The sequence below is a fragment of the Tursiops truncatus genome, chromosome 12 (genome assembly GCF_011762595.2).
Source record: "Tursiops truncatus isolate mTurTru1 chromosome 12, mTurTru1.mat.Y, whole genome shotgun sequence".
Classification (NCBI taxonomy): domain Eukaryota; kingdom Metazoa; phylum Chordata; class Mammalia; order Artiodactyla; family Delphinidae; genus Tursiops; species Tursiops truncatus.
Window position 1 is genome coordinate 78,041,726 of NC_047045.1, and position 17,500 is coordinate 78,059,225.

Here is a 17,500-nt window from a genome sequence, read left to right on the forward strand (position 1 = left end):
AGGTAGGAAAGCAGCTCACAGCCTTAGATCCACAATGATACATTCTACGTCATGCTTGCCGTCACAATATCTTTACGCTTTTTTCTGTTCTCTTCATTAACAAGATTTATATATCACCCTAAGTGTGAGTAATATGTGCTAAGGACTTAATTAGCATATCAATATAAGGTAATTTGTTTGTCTGACCAGTGAATACTAAATCTTAACTGATATGGAAATGAGAAAATGCTTTTTCTGCCTTTTCCAGAAGAATACAAATTAAAATAAATTTCAAGTTGCATGATTCTTGGCCACTGTTTTCTCAGGAGACCCATTATCTTTATTAATACGAGTTATAACATTTGCATAAATGTATTTTGTTTATACAAACAATTCTGTATATTTGTGAAGCAAAAAGAAAAAAAAAAATTTTAATTCTTTAAAAGAACCCAAAGCGAGCCGGAATTCAACATTGAAAATTTTACTTTATTATAGGGTTTTGATACATTTAATTGTGTGGGTGTGAGTATAAAATAGGTCATTTATTAGAGCCGAAGTACTGCCCACAAAATGTGAAGAGGGAGGAGAATGTTTCCAGTTTAATAAAGTTAACATCTGGACACTAAATAGAAGTGCAGTTTCTATCAGGGATTCTTTTTTTCCTGCAGGAAAATGATGCCAAGTTTTTAGCTTTGCTACACTCACATTGAAGATTCTAATTGCAAAATGAGTCATGGTTGCAGTGATCCTGTTGGAGATATAAACTGAATGGACCTTCTGAGTAAGAGCTGAGCCAAGACAGTAAACCACTGATGGGAACGTTTTAGCCATGTGGATTTATTTTGTTTGCATAACTGAGCAAAATTAGAATATTTCCCTTTAATGATGATTTGTTTTGGTTATTTTAATCAGACTCTTTAATATATATTTTTGTTATCTAGGTTATACTTGATTCTTTTTCGTTAAGGACAAGGTAGAGTACAGGTGTTTTCCAACTGGAGTGAAGGATAATTTACATGCAATGAACTACATATGTTTTAAATGTGTGAGTTCCAGTTGCTCCCTCTGCCTGCCTTCTCTCTGCGTTGTCAGCCTTTTAGTTTTAGTGGTATCATATTTTGATTTGAATCTATATTTCCCAGCTGACTAATAATGTTGAATATCTTTTCATGTGTTTCTTGGCTATTTCTATATTGCCTTTGGGGACGTGTCTTCTTTTTCAAATCTTTTGCTCTTTTTTTTAAACTGGGTTGTTTAATTTATTATTATATATATATATATTTTTTTTCTTTTTGTGGTACGCGGGCCGCTCACTGTTGTGGCCTCTCCCGTTGCGGAGCACAGGCTCCGGACGCGTAGGCTCAGCGGCCATGGCTCACGGGCCCAGCCGCTCCGCGGCATGTGGGATCTTCCCAGACTGGGGCACGAACCCGTGTTCCCTGCATCGGCAGGCGGACTCTCAACCACGGCGCCACCAGGGAAGCCCGGGTTGTTTAATTTATTATTGAATGTAAGTGTTCTTTATATATAGTGTTCTAAATACAAGTCCTTTGTTCTACATGTTTTCTAAATATTTTCTCCAAGACTGTGGCTTAACTGTTTGTTCAATAGTGTCATTTATTCAAAGATCAGAAGCTTTCAATCTTGATGAGGTCAAATTTTTCAAAAATCTTTTATGTACTGTGGATTTTGTGACATAAGAAATTTTTACCTATCCCAAGGTCACAAAGATCTTCTCCCATGTTTATTGTAGAAGTTTCATACTATTCGGTTTTACATTTAGGTCTGTGATCTATGTTGAATTGATTTTTATGCATTGTGGGAAGTAAAGTTCAATGTTAATTTTCAAGATATGGATTATCCAATTGTTCAAGTACCATTTAATGAAAAGACTCTCCTTTCTCCATTGAATTACCTTGGCACCTTTACCAAAAATTAATTGACTCTATGTGTGGATATACTTTTGCATTCTTTATTGCATTTTATTATCTGTTTATATGTTTACTAATTCTAAGCTGTCTTGGTTATTGTAGCTTTGTAAAAAGCTTTTTTATCATAGTGAGTCCTCCAACATTGTTCTTCCTTTAAATAATTTCCTGGGCTATTCTAAGTTCTTTTATTTTCATATATATTTTTAAAATTAGCTTGACAGTTTCTACAAAAATAAAGCATTAATTGAAATTGTGTTCAACTCATAAATCAGTTTTGTTATAACCAACATCTTAGTGATGTTGGGTTTTCTAATCCATGAACATGTTCTGTTTATTCACTTAGGTCTACAAGTGATTTGTAGATTCATTGGGATTTTTGTAAATAGGAACAGTTTTAGTTTTCCCTTTCTGATTGGTATGCCTTGTATTTCTGTTTCTTGCCTTACCGCAATGGCTAAGACTTCAATTATAATGTTAACTAGAAGGGGTGGATATGAGCATTCTTGCCTTAATGATTTTAGGGAGATTTTTTTGGCCCTTAATTATGATATTAACAATGTATGCTTTTTTTAATGTCAGATTGATGAATACCTTCCTATTTCCAGTTTCCTAAAAATTTTAATGTGAATATGTGTTGAATTCTATCAGCTGCTTTTTCTGTATCTACTGGAATTATATGAAGTTTCCCTTTTGTTATTTTAATAGAGTAAATTACATTTTTTTAAATGTTCAACCAGCCTTGAATCTCTGTGATAAGGTGTATTTAGTAATAATGTATTATATATTTTTTAATATATTGTTAGATTCTATTTGCTAATATTTTGCAAAGGATTTTTACACCTATGTTCTATAAAATTTTGGGTTTATAGCCCCAGAAAGTGAGTTTGTCAGTATTTCTTCCTTTTGTTTTTTAAAATGTATAAGGTGGGTATTATTTTTTTCCTGAAGTTTAATAGAGTTCACCAATAAAACTATTTTAGGTATTTTGTCATTGTTGAAATTTTTTTTATAACAAATTCAATTTCTTAATTGATATAGGTATATTCAATTTCTCTGTTTTGTTTTTTGTCATTCTTAGAATGGTATTTTTCAAGGTATTTGTCCTTTTTACCTAAATTGTCAAATTTATTGACATTAAAAATTTCCCTTTTTAGTATTTGTAAGATCTGAATTGATAATCTCTTTTTTTATTTCTGATATTAGTAATTAGAGTCTCTCCTTTTGAACTGTGTTTTCATATCTAAAATGTATCTCTTATTGGAAGTGTTTTATGGTGGTTTTGCTTTTTAATCCACTGTGACAACCTCTGACTTGTAATTAAAGTGTTTATATCATTACCACTTAATGTAATTTTTTTATATGCTTGGATTTTGTCATCCATTTAACTTTTTTCTTCTTGTTTCCTTTGCTTTTATTGTTTTTATGTTCCCCCTTTCCTTTCCTAAATTTTTTAAGTTATTAGAATATATTTTAGCATTCTATTTTAATTTATATATTGCTATATCTCATTGCCATTCTATCTATATCTTATTGCAATTTTTTAAATGGTTGTTTGGCAGACAACAATGTGTATCCTTAATCTTTCTCAGATTACTTAAAATTAGTTTGTATCATTTAATGTAACATTAGAAAACTTGCAATCATATCGATCTCTTTAATACTTACAATGACAATGTATATAAATATAAAATATTACAACTGCAAACATTGAAAACATCACTAAACAATGTTTTAGTTTTTATTTTAAACAGTCATAGGTATTTTATGGAAATTGAGAAAAAATAGATATTTACCATTTACAGGGCTTTTCAGTTTTTCCTGAAGATCCAAATTTTTCTCGGGAAACATTTCTTTTAGCCTAAAGAAATGTATTAAGTATTTCTTATAGTGAAGGTTTGCTGGTGATATATTTTGTTGGCTTTTCTTTATCTTAAAATTTCTTGGGCTTCCCTGGTGGCGCCGTGGTTGAGAGTCCGCCTGCCGATGCAGGGAACACGGGTTCGTGCCCCGGTCTGGGAAGATCCCACATGCCGCAGAGCGACTAGGCCCATGGGCCATGGCCGCTGAGCCTGCGCGTCTGGAGCCTGTGCTCCACAACGGGAAAGGCCACAACAGTGAGAGGCCCACGTACCACCAAAAAAAAAAAATTTTCTTTGTTTCACCTTCATTTCTAAAGATACTTTTCACTTGGCATAGAATTTTGCATTGACAACTTTTTTTTTTAATTTCAGTACTTTAAATATATTATTCCACTGTCTCTAGTTTCCCTGGTTTCTACTGAGAAATTTCTGATTATATGCACTATGATTCCACTGTATGTACTGCATCTTTTCTTCTTCTGACTACTTTCAAGTTTTTCTCCTTACCTTTGGTGTTTTGCAGTTTGAACTTTAATATGAATAGGCAGTTTTTCTTTGAATTTTCCTTTTTGGGGAATTTTCTGACCTTCTTGAATATATAAATTTAAAACATTCACATAACCTGGGAAGTGTTTGGCCATATTAAATTTAAACACTTTTTCCTGCCCTGTTTTCTCTTTCTTCTTTTCTCCTGAAATGGAACTGGTACGTAGAGCTACCCTCCCCTGCTGTTCGTGGTGGGTGGAAGAGACAAATGAGGCAAATGTCTTTTGTTGCATAATTTGGCCTAGGGTGGGTTTTGTCAGAGGGTATTATTTCATTCTGCATTGGTCAGATCTTTACATTTTCCATGTACAAGTTCTGGAAATAAAGGAAAATTTTAAGAGAATTTAGGATAACAAGTGACGACTGAAAAAGGAAGAAAAAGAAGGTGCTACTTATAAGTTAGAAGCAGTGGGCTATTTGGCCTGGACAGGGAATAGTTCCTGAGGGAAATGAAACAATACTGGCTGACCTAGAGGATGGGCTCCAGGTGTGTTCTCAGGCTACTCTGAAGATGGCAACTAAATGGTGTATTGGAAGGATTTTTTTCATGCTGTGTACATTTATCTCTGGATTAGATCATGAAAAGACCTTGTAAACAATAACAAAAATTTTTTTTACTAAGATTTGAAAAATAAGGTAGTTTTCCTCGGGTTTAGAATAGTTTATATGTGGTCCTTACAGAGGATGTAGGTGCTGACTCAATCTCTCAAGGTCCCTTTCAACCCACCATTCTATAATTCTATAATTAATTACTGAATGAGAAGATCATTTAATTAGTGTTACAGTTAAATCTGCGCTAGGAACACTTATATCCCTGGCATTCCTGAAAAAGCCATAGATGTGGTTTTCTTGAAAAGACCCTTTTGGGAAGTAGTTAGAGGTAGTGTTGCTGAGTTATCAAAGAATCATCTGCCTTTTGGCATCATTGATGGGCCATTTTGTTTATCATAGGACAATGCTTGATAGAAAATTAGTAATCATATACAATAGCATGGCAGGAGATCAACTGCTTTGCTTTTGGCAAGAGCTAATGATTCCTTTTTGCAAGACCAGCATAATGTATGACTTTGCCTTTCATTTTTCACAAAATAAAAACATTTGCATACATTTTTGCAAGAGTCAGTCATAGTATTAAAGAAAAACTAAGAATCATCTAAAACAATAGCTTAGCATAAATAAAAAAGATTGGATGTAACACAGCACCACAAAAAATACTAGACCTGCCTCATTGCACTGAATTTCTGCAGGACATAACACTTTCATCAGAAAACAAAACAGTGGAAATAATAAATGGATACTATAAATTAAAACTGGTGCAATTACAAGGAGGCATCCCACAAATAATTCTTCTTTGTACAGTGTGTTCCAATTGTATTAAAAGATCTTTTTTGTTTTGCAAAACAAATTTTACTCTCCAGATTAAAGAAAATATTTTTTATGTACATGATTATAATGGGCTGTTGAATTAAGATTCTAAGTCTTCTGCAAAATAGAGAATCTGAATATTCCTAATACGACACAATCTAATACAATAAAGCTGAATTTCTCTTATCATATAAAGCTCTCTTTCTCTACATTCAAATGATTTCCCAGAGATGCACTTAAACCCAGACTCATTATAACATTTATATTATTCCTATTATTGTGGTTAGAAAGCATGGTTGTACTTCATGAAAGGGAAGGATGTAATAGCCATTGTTAAAAAGAAGTCAGAGGGGTGTGAAACAGCTGTTTTAGCTCTCCAAAGAAGAAAGTATAAGTTCATTTAATCTAAATACATTTGGATGCCTCTTGGCCGATACTTTTAACCCATGGTGATTTATTCTAATTTTCATGGATGACTAATATGGCACACCTTCTTCCAATGATGAAAACTGACCTTTTCTGAAGTTCTCTGCTGAATTATTCATCCACAGGGGAATTTGCTTAAGGAGTGTTAGAAACTCTCTCTTGGGGAACAGAACCAAACTTTTACAATCAGTTAAAAAAAAGAGTAAATAAGCATATTGACATTTCATATTATCAATTTCTGCTTTCCAATCTAAATTTTCTATTGACTCTGTTGGAATGTGAATGCAAAAAAATATTTCACTTCTATTTACAAAGAAATTATTTGGCGTGTGTGATGGGCAATTAAATGATGACTTCAGTTTTTCATCTATAAGTTGGAGTGTTGACTCATCTGGGCCAGCATTGTTATACAATCTTTAAAACAGATGATTATGTGGTACTGGGCCAGTAGCACTGTCACACACATATTTCTGGATCACCAGCTTCCATTGTGGCTGCTTCCCTTTCAGTCACCCTTTATTGGCTTAATAAAATTGTTAGGATTGTCATTGACTCAAAAAGAGAAACCAGGAAGAAAATAAAGAATAAAGACTAGTTTCAGCATGGATCTTTATTTTTTGCTAAATATTCCTCTCAAACCTAGCCTTCACCATAGACTTCTGCATGGTGGATAATTTGCCTGGTTCTAGTTTATATTCAAAAGAACTAGTTAAAATAATTCCAGTTTTTGTTCTATATTTGGAACAATGAGGACTTAGTTACTTGGAAACCCACCATAAATTTCTGTGACCCATGCATGGTAACTTTTTTTTTAATAGAAAAAAAAGGTAAGAAAAGCAAATAAAAGTATTTGTAAAATCATTGTATAGGGTGTATTATGGGGAAAGTAAATATTCAGGCTGATCTTATCTACTTAACTTTTTCACAAATTTGGTTATGATGTAGCAGATCTGGACATCTATTGTTTCATTTTCCAGGTGACTTTCATGCCTACCTCGTCAGCAGGTCCCGGCATACGGCTGATAGTTGGAATGTGATGTCACAACTGGAAGAAGGTAAGGTGTCTGTACTTTCACTGCCTGTAACTCCAGAGTCAGCCTAAGAGGGGAATACATGCACTGTGAGCCTTGGGAGAAATAAAATTTGCTTTTCTTTGGAAAATGTTGGGAAACTTGTCTTAAATTTTCTACATGGAGCTATAATAAAATGACAACCTTGAGATACTGTAAGATGGCTATTACATTTTTGCATTTCACAAGGGAATGTCCTTTTTCAAAGTAGAATATAAAGACTTTCAGAGGTTGTATTAGTTTGAATTTCATCAAACGCAGATCCTGAAAGAAAGCTTTGGGGGTAAATACTTTGGAAGGTGATCGCAAAGCTGCTGTTTTGTGGTAGAGAAGTAAGGCAGGGATGGAATGGGGCCAATCAAATATATTTTAAAGAGCACATCATGGCCATGGGCAATGGGGGCTTAAGTGCAATGGGGACCCTCATAAAAACTGTGGAACACACCTCAGAACTCCCCTGTGGTGGGGTGAGGAACCTGGAAGGCTTGTCCACCAATTCCTGCCTCTCTTCGTTTGAGGGTTACTTCTGTGGTGCTAGCATCTTATTTCTGGCCTCCCCCAGGTGTGAGCCAAGTGCCCTGTCACCAGCAAAATCATTCTGGGAAGTAGATGCATGGGGCCATGGTGTATAAAAGAGCTGTGTGCAGGTTAGCGCTGGCTTGGAGTGAAGGGATGTGGGTAGGGCACCAACAGGTGTGTATTGCTATCTATCAAGGAGAGAGAATACCTATGAAGTCATAATCCTATACATCCATTGTATAGATTAGGGCTCAATCAGGAAGACAGAACCACTATGCATTATACGGAACATGTTACTGTTGGAGTGAGGACAAACGGGAACCTGTCACCACTTGCAATCTCTACAGCAAAGGTGACTCACAGAAGAAGCTGGTGCTCTTTGCCTAAGAGCAGCACCCAAGTCTGGCTCCAGACTAGAGAAGCTAAAGGAGGAGAGGAAGCAGCAGTACAGGTTGCTGTGGGCACAACTGCTGGATCCCACCAACGATGTGGCCAGAAGATCAGCAACCACATGCACACAGTGCAACCATGCCCAGTGCCCTGTATCAACCTTCAGAAGAAAGTGACTACTGCTTGTCTTCTGACTTCCAAATCTCACAAAAATCTCTCTTCTTACCCCAAACAATAAAGAGAAGAGATTTCTTAGCATTCCACCAAGTTCACAGGCTGCAAAGCCATCACATCCATGTTCTGTTAGTTAAATTCTATTTTCTGGGAAGGCCAAGGGAAGTGTACACATACATTCATAAAATCTAGGGGACGAAGAAATTTGACAGTTCCTGATTTTTTCTTAGCTCTAAAATTTAAAAGCTTTTAGAAGTTTAGAGATACTTGACTAAAGTAATCCTCTGAATTAATCTTTATTTTAACAAAGAAAGTTATTTAATTTCTCATGGTGTTGGATAATCGAGGTTTTATTTGATTAGGTGTAGTGTGAAGGGAAAGGGGATGTCTATTTGTGTGGTTCATCAAGGCATGAACTTCACATTTCCTTTGAATTCCCCCCCTCAACACACCCTCAAAAAATCAGGTGCTCTCATCGTGTGAGCTTGAACTAGTCACCACAGAAAGTAACTGGAAGCGTTTCATGAACCATGTTGGACCTTTAAGGGTATGTACTTGTTTATTTTCTAATTCTTTACTATAACTGTACTTTTAATTATTTTTATAGGTTTAACATGACTTTAAGTGATGGTCTAAAGATGTTCTTGATTTAAAAACCTTTTTTTTGGAATTTACCATCAGGATGTCAATGGACCCAGAGCAAATACATGGTTTTCTTCTAACTCAGGCTGGAAAAACACTGTGGGATTCTTGTGCCCACAGGAAATCTATAGATGAGGCATAGTTATTTTGGATTCTTTAATATTAGATTTACAGAGGACCTGGGGGAGTAATGAAAGCAGCTGAAGGTAAGATGTAAATCACAGTGTAGAGGTGATGATACAGTGCTGACAGAGGACAGAGGGAAAGCTCAGGATAAAACTAGTGGTATATTGGAACCGGCTTGAACTTGCTTATACGAGCTGATCGTGGGCAACTTTTCCCAAACCTCAGTTTAGTGATACCACATTGGTAACTTGGAAACATCCACGGTGAAAGTATCTGTACTATAGAATTTGGAAGACCCTGCAAACCAGGGCTTCCTCCACCTTTCGCCCCTACCAGCCTGAGAGCTGATTGTTAAACTTTTACTAGCACATGACTGGGTAAGTATGAAGTCACCTAGTTGCTGTTCTTCTTTCATGTTTTGGACAGACCTTTCTATGCATAGGGTACTGAATGGTAGTTGATGAATGTGTGCTTTGGTCTATGATTTTATTTAATGGTTTGTAACTCATCCTGAGATTTGAATTCAGGCAGTCTGCAGACCTTTGTTTTGCACTACTATTCATTCCATATTTACTGCACACCCACCATGTGCCAGGTGCAGTGCTTGGTGCCAGGGATACCATAGTGATGACCGACATGGCTCTTGTCTTCATAGGGTTTACGTCTCCAGAGGTTCTCAGCCTTGCCACTCTTGACATTTTAGACTGGATGATTCTCTGTTGTGGGATTAAGCAGCATCCTGGCCTCTATCCACTAGATGTCAGTAGCAACTCCCCCCAGCTGTGAAAATCAAAAATGTCTCCATGTTGCCAAATGTCCCCTTTGGCACAAAATTTCCCTGGTTGAGAACCCCTATGATAAACAACTGTAATGCAAGAGAAGCTAGTTCTGAGAGAAGCCAGCACTTGAATAGATATTTACAGTTGTCATCTCTGTTTTACAGGTGGACAAACTGAGGCGCTCAGAGTAAGAAGTCACTTGGGTAAAACACCTTTTTAAGTAGTCAAAGTAGGATTATAACTCTTGTCTTCTTGATTTTACAAATAATTCTGAAATTGGACAACCAGGAAAAAACTGGCTAGGTAGCTAGAAATGATGCAAACTTAGAAAAAATCGTTCATGGCCAAGAATAGCAACATTGGTCATAGCTTTTAGGAAAGGAATTTTAAATATTTATTAAAAATATGACTATTCATATTATGGTCAGAGACCATATGTGAGTAAATAAAGCGCAGTTTTTCTAGAACTAAAATTCTAAAAATGTAATGGCATAGGTGAAATTGAAAAGTGAGGGGGGAATTGTTGAAACCCCATGTGACTGTGTGACTCCTTAGGGCCTTCCAGATGAGCTCACGTTGGATGAGGACATGTCCAAGGCACGACGGGAGTTGATCCTGAATCGTGATGAATGACGCGCAGTTAGAAAAAGGATTTCTGGAGGTGATGCTCAGTAATTGGCGTATTTCACAGAATACTGTTTTGCTTTTATCTCATGCTAAAATAAATTTTGTATTAGTGTTTTGTACACATTTTTAAAAGAACATGTTACCTTTTGTCATAGAACTTTCTAAGTATTAGAGTTAAAATTAAATTTAAATTAAACATTGTTTTAATTAAAAAAAATTTTTTTTTCGGCCGCGCCACATGGCTTGCGGATCTTAATTCCCCGACCAGGGATAGAACCTGTGCCCCCTGCAGTGGAAGTATGGAGTCCTAACCACTTGTCGACTTAAAAAAAATGCACAATGTGAGGGTTGCGAGTTAAGTTTTATTTGGGGGCAAAATGAGGACTGCAGCCCAGGAGACAGCGTTTCAGATAGCTCTGAGGAACTGTTCGAAAGAGGTGGGGGGAAGGTCAGTATATAGGTGATTTTGGCGAAGGGGGAGTACATGCAATCGAGCACATATTTTCTTGCAGAAGATTTCTGCTAGTCACGAGGAGCAGTCGTCACCATGAAGGATTTTAGTGCTTTTCTAGATATGAGGAGATACAAGCATCTGGCTCATAAAATCGGCTCCTGAAAATATCTAACTATCTGAAGACCTGTTCTGCCAGTTTTTCCCAGAGCACAGAGTGTCTCATTTCTTCTCTCCACCCTGAACTCCTTTCAGAGGGTGTTGAAAATCAGCAGCTGCAGCAGCACATGATTTAATCCTTGTAGAGGTAGATGGCATGCGCCAGTGACAAGTGCCAATTTTTAGTTGACACACTGGACCGCCAGGGAATAAACTGAGGCTTGCAAAAAAAAAAAAAATGCCAAAGACAACAAAAAGACTCTTTAAAGCTATGTTTGGAGTAAGAGAAACAGGGAGGCCCTCTGCCTGGAGCAAATGGTATGATGCTAACAGATGACAGAGGGAAAGCACAGCCCTTCAGCTTTATTTCTGCTCAGCCTGTTCAAGGAAAATCGTGTTCCGATGGGGAAGATATTTGAGAACAAATATTTTGAAAGAAATCAAAGCCTGAGAAATTGAAGAAGTCATAAAACACCTGTTTTAAATGTATTAAAATTCAGTTTCATCTTTGTTCATTCATTCATCAAATGTTAACTAACATTCATACACTGGGCTGAGCAAGGGAGAAATGGTCATTCTCAGTTCCTGAATTTTAGTGGAAGTAAGCAAATGAAATTCACTGGGATACCTTGTACATCTGGTGTTCCATGTACCATGTTAGGGCACGTATAGAATTCAATGGGGGCCAAACCTGGTGTGAAGAAGGGAGGATGTTAGGTCATGGTTTTCTCAGAGTCCTTCCCCCCACCCCCTGCCCCAGCAAATGAGAAGGATTTAACAAGGTGGAAAAGTGACAGGTAGGGATGGAAAAGGATGCTGCTGATATGGATAATGTATGCTCATGGGCCAAAAATTATATTATGGGCTCCTGAGGGAACCTGCCCATGTGACCACACAACCACTCCCAGCAAGTTTTAAGAAACCATGGTGAATGGAATATTACTCAGCCATAAAAAGAAATGAAGTTGAGTTATTTGTAGTTAGGTGGATGGACCTAGAGTTTGCCATACAGAGTGAAGTAAGTCAGAAAGAGAAAAACAAATACTGTATGCTAACACATATATATGGAATAAAAAAAAAATGGTCATGAAGAACCTAGGGGCAAGACGGGAATAAAGACACAGACCTACTAGAGAATGGACTTGAGGATATGGGGAGGGGGAAGGGTAAGCTGTGACAAAGCGAGAGAGTGGCATGGACATATATACACTACCATACGTAAAATAGATAGCTAGTGGGAAGCAGCAGCATAGGGAGGTCAGCTCGGTGCTTTGTGACCACCTAGAGGGGTGGGATAGGGAGGGTGGGAGGGAGGGAGATGCAAAAGGGAGGAGATAGGGGAACATATGTATATATATAGCTGATTCACTTTGTTATAAAGCAGAAACTAACACACCATTGTAAAGCAATTATACTTCAAAAAGATGTTAAAAAAATAAAAATTAAAAAATTAAGAAAAGAAACCATGGTGACAGTAAGTGGTTCTGGAAGACTGGAGATGATTAAAAACTTGATTTTCAAAAATAGGGTCACATAGAAGAACTGGTCCTCTTGTTCAAATCTTAACGGTTTGACTCATACATTTAATACTCTTTGTACCAGACACTTACAAAGTAAAAGAGAGGCCTGTTTCACACGTGGTTTTGTTCATGAAGACGGAAGAGGTCCCGGTGATGCCTCTCTTCCTCCTCCCACGTCTGGCTCTAGGTGGGATATTTCTAGGTTCAGATAGTTTGTCTCTCTGGCTAGAATCACCTTATGGCGTTTACTGATTCTGGTGGGAAATGCTTGGAGGATTGTGATCTGGGCGATCAGAGCCACCATCTATGGTCATGCAGGGTGTGCACAACCCCACAGGGTACCGGTCAGGGGGCCCCACAGGTGGAATGATTAGGTGCAGAGACAGTCTGCTGGTAGAGCAATTTAAATTGATGTTTATGAATGTATTTCCACTTCCGAGCAGGAAATCTCTAGTGAAGGAATGCAGGACTGTTTGGTTCTGTCTCAGCAGCACTATTTTAGCATTGAAATGCGGTGACCAAAATTACGGATGATAAATAACCAGGAGAGATAGATTGTAAGTTGAATCAAAGAGTCAAAATTAAACGACTGCCGGTTTTGCAATGAAAGACCAGAGCATGGAATGTGAAACTATCACAGATTAAATATAAGGCTCTGAATTTTGTTTGAAAAATCAATTTTATGAGTAGAGGTTTGAGGAGACGAAACGATTTATGTAAAAGAAGGCTTGTAAAATTTAATTAATCATGAGCTCAATATAAACCAGTAATGCAATGTGGCTGCTGAGAAAACAAAGGTGATCTTTCTTTTCTCTTGAAAGTTTCCTTCCTTGATGCTTTGCAAATTACAAAACTAAGAAATGCTTGTTTTAAAAAGTGAAATCAAAATAAAATTCTAAAAGGCTGTAAAAAGGAAATGCTAATTCTCTCCTTCTTTCTAGTTCTTGGCCCCTTGCAACAAAAGATTATCCACCCAAAATGTCAACAGTGATGAGGTTAAGAAATCCCTGCATCATACTAACATATTCAGCGTATTTCTCTGCATACCATGAGTCCTGGAAATTACCACCAAGTAAATTTTTCCTGCCAGAGTTTCTCCTTCTATAAAATGGGGATAGTAATAGCACCCACCTCGAGAGTTGCTATGAAAATTAGGTTAAATAAAACATGTAAAGCATTTAGACTAGTGTGGAAGAAAATCTAGCAGAGCACTGGGAAAAGGCTTTTTTCAAAATGCCATGGCCAGAGAAGGCGCTGAAGGAATGTTCTACCTTGGGAGAGAAGGGTGGAATTTTTATAGAGCTGAGCAAAGAGAGGTCAGTAGAAGAAGTTCAGCTAGTTTGGGGACTAGGTGCTGAAAATGGGTCCTCAGGTGGAGAGGAGTTGCTTTTTTGGACTAGCCACTGTTGGCTGGGCAATTCGGGTTTTATCAAGAGGAAGAGGGAGGGAGAGCTGTGGAGCTAAGGTCACCAGAGGGCAGGATGGAAGTTAGTTAGTCCTTTAGGGTCTCTTATATTGGCAGGTAGAACGTGCTCAAAACTGTTGTAGATGTTATTCTGATCTCCCCTCATTCTGGGCAGACTCTCTGTAAAGCGTCTCACCTCTGGGAGCCATTGGGAAATGAGGCAGAAGTTCTCCCTGCTCTTGGGATTCACAACGGACCTAGAGGTTGGACTGCAACCCTCCAAGGAGGAAGTGGCTCCCCTTGGGCACCCTGGATCCCTGGAAATAAACAAAGACCACCTAAACGAGAAAAGCAAAGGCTATCAATTCAGAGCTTGCTATGCAATGGAGTCAGCCACCGTTACTTGAATTTTGGCGGAGACCCAATGACAGGCAGAGGGGTGGGAAGGTTGGCATGTGCCCTGATGGAGGCTGTGGGCACCAGGATGCTGGAGGCGGCTGGCTAGGGGCAGGAGGTCCATGGGATGGGTTAGTGGTGGGCACGTGGCTTTCAGTAGTTGGTCCTAAGTTGGAAATGGAGACAGAAATTAGGGAAGCTCTCAGTTATCAGTCAAGTCCTGGCTATTTGGAGCCAATAGTTACAGGTGTTTTTGTTTGGCTTCCTGGATTGTTACTAAAGATGGTTACATGGTTTCCTGCAAGTCTGCCTTATAGCCGGCTGGCTTCTTGGGTGATGTATTGTAGATAAGGGGTTGGTTTCCTGGGCAGGTAGCTGCAGGTTGTGGGTCAGAGTTCTGTTTTTATATAGGGTCCAGACTTCATCCATTTGTATCTTCAGATTCAGCCTCTTACTTTGCTTTCCTCTCATTATCTTTTCCTTTCTAAGTTCGAGTTGTTTTTGCTGGTCTGGGGACAGGAAAAACAAAAACAAAACAAAATTGTCTTTAATTGATCATGTATTCATTCAGGTTTATTGTTTCTAACATAAATTTTATGATATAAAGGGCTAAAGAGTGTGATGCTCAGATTCTTGAGACTTGACTCTTAACATTCAAAAGCTAAGAATTGCACGTTTTGAATTCTTATTCTGTCTTCCCAGAGACAATGACAAGGAATCGGGAAAGGGCAACCTGTGAAAGGATATTAAAAAACTAAAAGCCCATAATAAACACATATGACATAAGACTTACTATATCTGCATTATGTAATAGCAAGTTGTTCTCCATAGAACTTCCAAACAAACCTAGAATGATTGAAAGGATTGTTGAAGAACAAACTTTTAGAGCCAGGATATTGGATAAGAGTCTAGAATGAAATATGGTGGTAAGAGGGGTTAGAGAAGACTGACTTTTTAAAAAATGCTATACATTAATTGCTGACTTAGTTTATTGAACTTAGTTTTCTATCTTCTTTCTAGGCATGCTTGTTGGTATGTAGACGTCAGTTTTCTTATAGCCTGTGGTATTTGTTATAGATCTTTGAGTGCATACATTGATGAGGGCTACTGCCTGTACCCTAAACTTGAAAGGCAGTTCAAGCGAGTCCCTTGAATGTTGGCACATGCGCCCTCTGTAATTTCTCATCGGGGTGATTAGTCTAAAGTTAATTTCTACTTGCAATTCTCACAGGTCACTGGCATTTTCGTTTTATCATCAGGTTCACTTTCTGTAATGCAAGTGCCAGAGCATGGTTATAGCATATTTCCTCGATTGTTCTAAGATTATTACTGAATAAAATACAGATTACCAGGTAAATGATAGTCCCAATAAGTTGGAACTTTACTCATGTTTATCCCATTTGATTTTAAATTAAGCAATATTTCTTAAAATATTTGTAAGCTAACTTTTGCTTAAAGTTATTTAAAAAATTATATATAAAAACAATTATATATAAAAATTATATATAAAAACAATTTAAAAAATTGTTTTTAATTATTATTTTTTGGCCACACTGTGCGGCATGCAGGATCTTAGTTCCCTGACCAGGCATGGAACCTGCACCCCCTGCAGTGGAAGTGCAGAGTCTTAACCATTGGACCGCCAGGGAAGTCCCTATAAGCTAACTTTTGGATGGTGCAAATGATGACATTTGAAGGTAAGGATGTCAATATTATAGAACTACATGATAAAAATAAACCACAGGGAGTAGATTTTCAAATATCCCTATCTCGCCAGCACTAATGAGAGATTTTTGCAATAAATACATTTTGCATATGACATTTAAAGCAGTTGATTAAAGGAAAAGAAAGATTGAAAGTGCTCAGGAGCAGAGATAAGATTTGTATTTGGTATCTTCTCTCTTTTCTCTTTATGATTGCATTAGTGAGCTACTGATGGACGGTGGCTCATGGAGCCTTGGTTGTAACCTGCTGGGGTGCTTACAGGTAAAAGATTGCTGAGTTCTGTTTCCTTGGTCCTAATGTCTCTTCTTGTAAAGCTTGGGGTATAGGAGAGGTGTTTTTATTGTTTTGTATGAGTGCAGCTGCTTTCAGAAGACTTATAATTTGACTAAAGGGGGTATCTGTGAAAAAGGTGTGGTCAGGTATGTCCCGCTGCACTGAATACTAATATACCTTCGGTAGAGGCACATTATGCTTTTATTTCTGACTGTACTTTGAATTATTTACACCTTCAAGGCAGCTGATTGAACTGTAGCATCAGTCAATTAGCAAATCAAAAATTTATATGATTCCAAATTAGCATGGAGTCCTTCTCTCTCTCCTTTTTTCTTTTTAGATTTTCACCCTGACAGTGACAAATTACTCCTCTGCTGGCTGAGATTGGAAATTAAAAGCATTTAGAGTTGCTCATGCATTTATGCTAATGAGAACTTTTGATATGATTTGCATGCAAAAGAGGACAATCTGAAAGCTCGTCAGTTTTTCATGCTTCCGCATTTTGATGTAGCAGAATCTTGTTCTGTTTTTCCGCGGAGCAAAATTTTTTCTCCAGGAAACAATACCGAGTGTGAACAAAAAGAGTTCTTTTAAGTCAGAAAGTTCTTCTTCGTTTTTTTACCCTCCAGATTCTTGTCAAATCGTTTGCTTGCTCCTTCAGAGCTGCAGCCCACGTTCATTAGCATTTTAGATGTTTATCAAAGGAAGGATCCAGTATCTGCCACACAAGATTATAGCTCAGCTTCATTTTCAATTCAACAAGGAAAAAAAGAAGACCCGAGGACAGACAGGAAGTGGGACATGCACCCTGACAATCTTTTTCTTACATCCACCCGAATTAATCCCATTTAGAGAAAATTTGATTAATCATCAAAGGTGGCAGTTTTACCTTTCAGAGAGGGCACTGACAAGTTTTAGACAGTCTTAGTGTAAAAGTCTTACCCTGATATTTGTATAAAAGAGAGCAACATTAAAAATGAATCCAGAAAACTGGGGGGAAGAAATGAATGGGGAAGAAATGTACTATCCAAAATTTTTGAAATGGATTTTATTGCATCCATAAATATGCATCCATTAAACCATTAAGATGACAAAGGGGGAGTTGAAAGGATGGGATATTCTTTTTAATTTTTATTTT

The 17,500-nt window shown here is 37.4% G+C and overlaps 1 long non-coding RNA gene across 13 annotated transcripts in view; it reads left to right on the top strand.

The window, feature by feature from the left end:
* LOC109552827 (uncharacterized) overlaps positions 1-17,500 on the top strand; it is a 166,004-nt gene that overhangs the window by 67,428 nt on the left and 81,076 nt on the right. For 7 of the 13 annotated variants that reach the window (XR_012324933.1, XR_002179723.3, XR_012324935.1 and 4 more), the window contains 5 exons: positions 7,084-8,806; positions 9,971-10,009; positions 10,362-10,467; positions 15,624-15,716; positions 15,933-16,061. This is a non-coding gene — a long non-coding RNA (uncharacterized lncRNA). Of the gene's footprint in view, positions 1-7,083; positions 8,807-9,970; positions 10,010-10,361; positions 10,468-13,504; positions 13,636-15,623; positions 15,717-15,932; positions 16,062-16,289; positions 16,351-17,500 lie in introns of all 13 variants that reach the window. The other 6 variants (XR_012324934.1, XR_012324937.1, XR_012324941.1 and 3 more) reach the window with 6 other exon arrangements.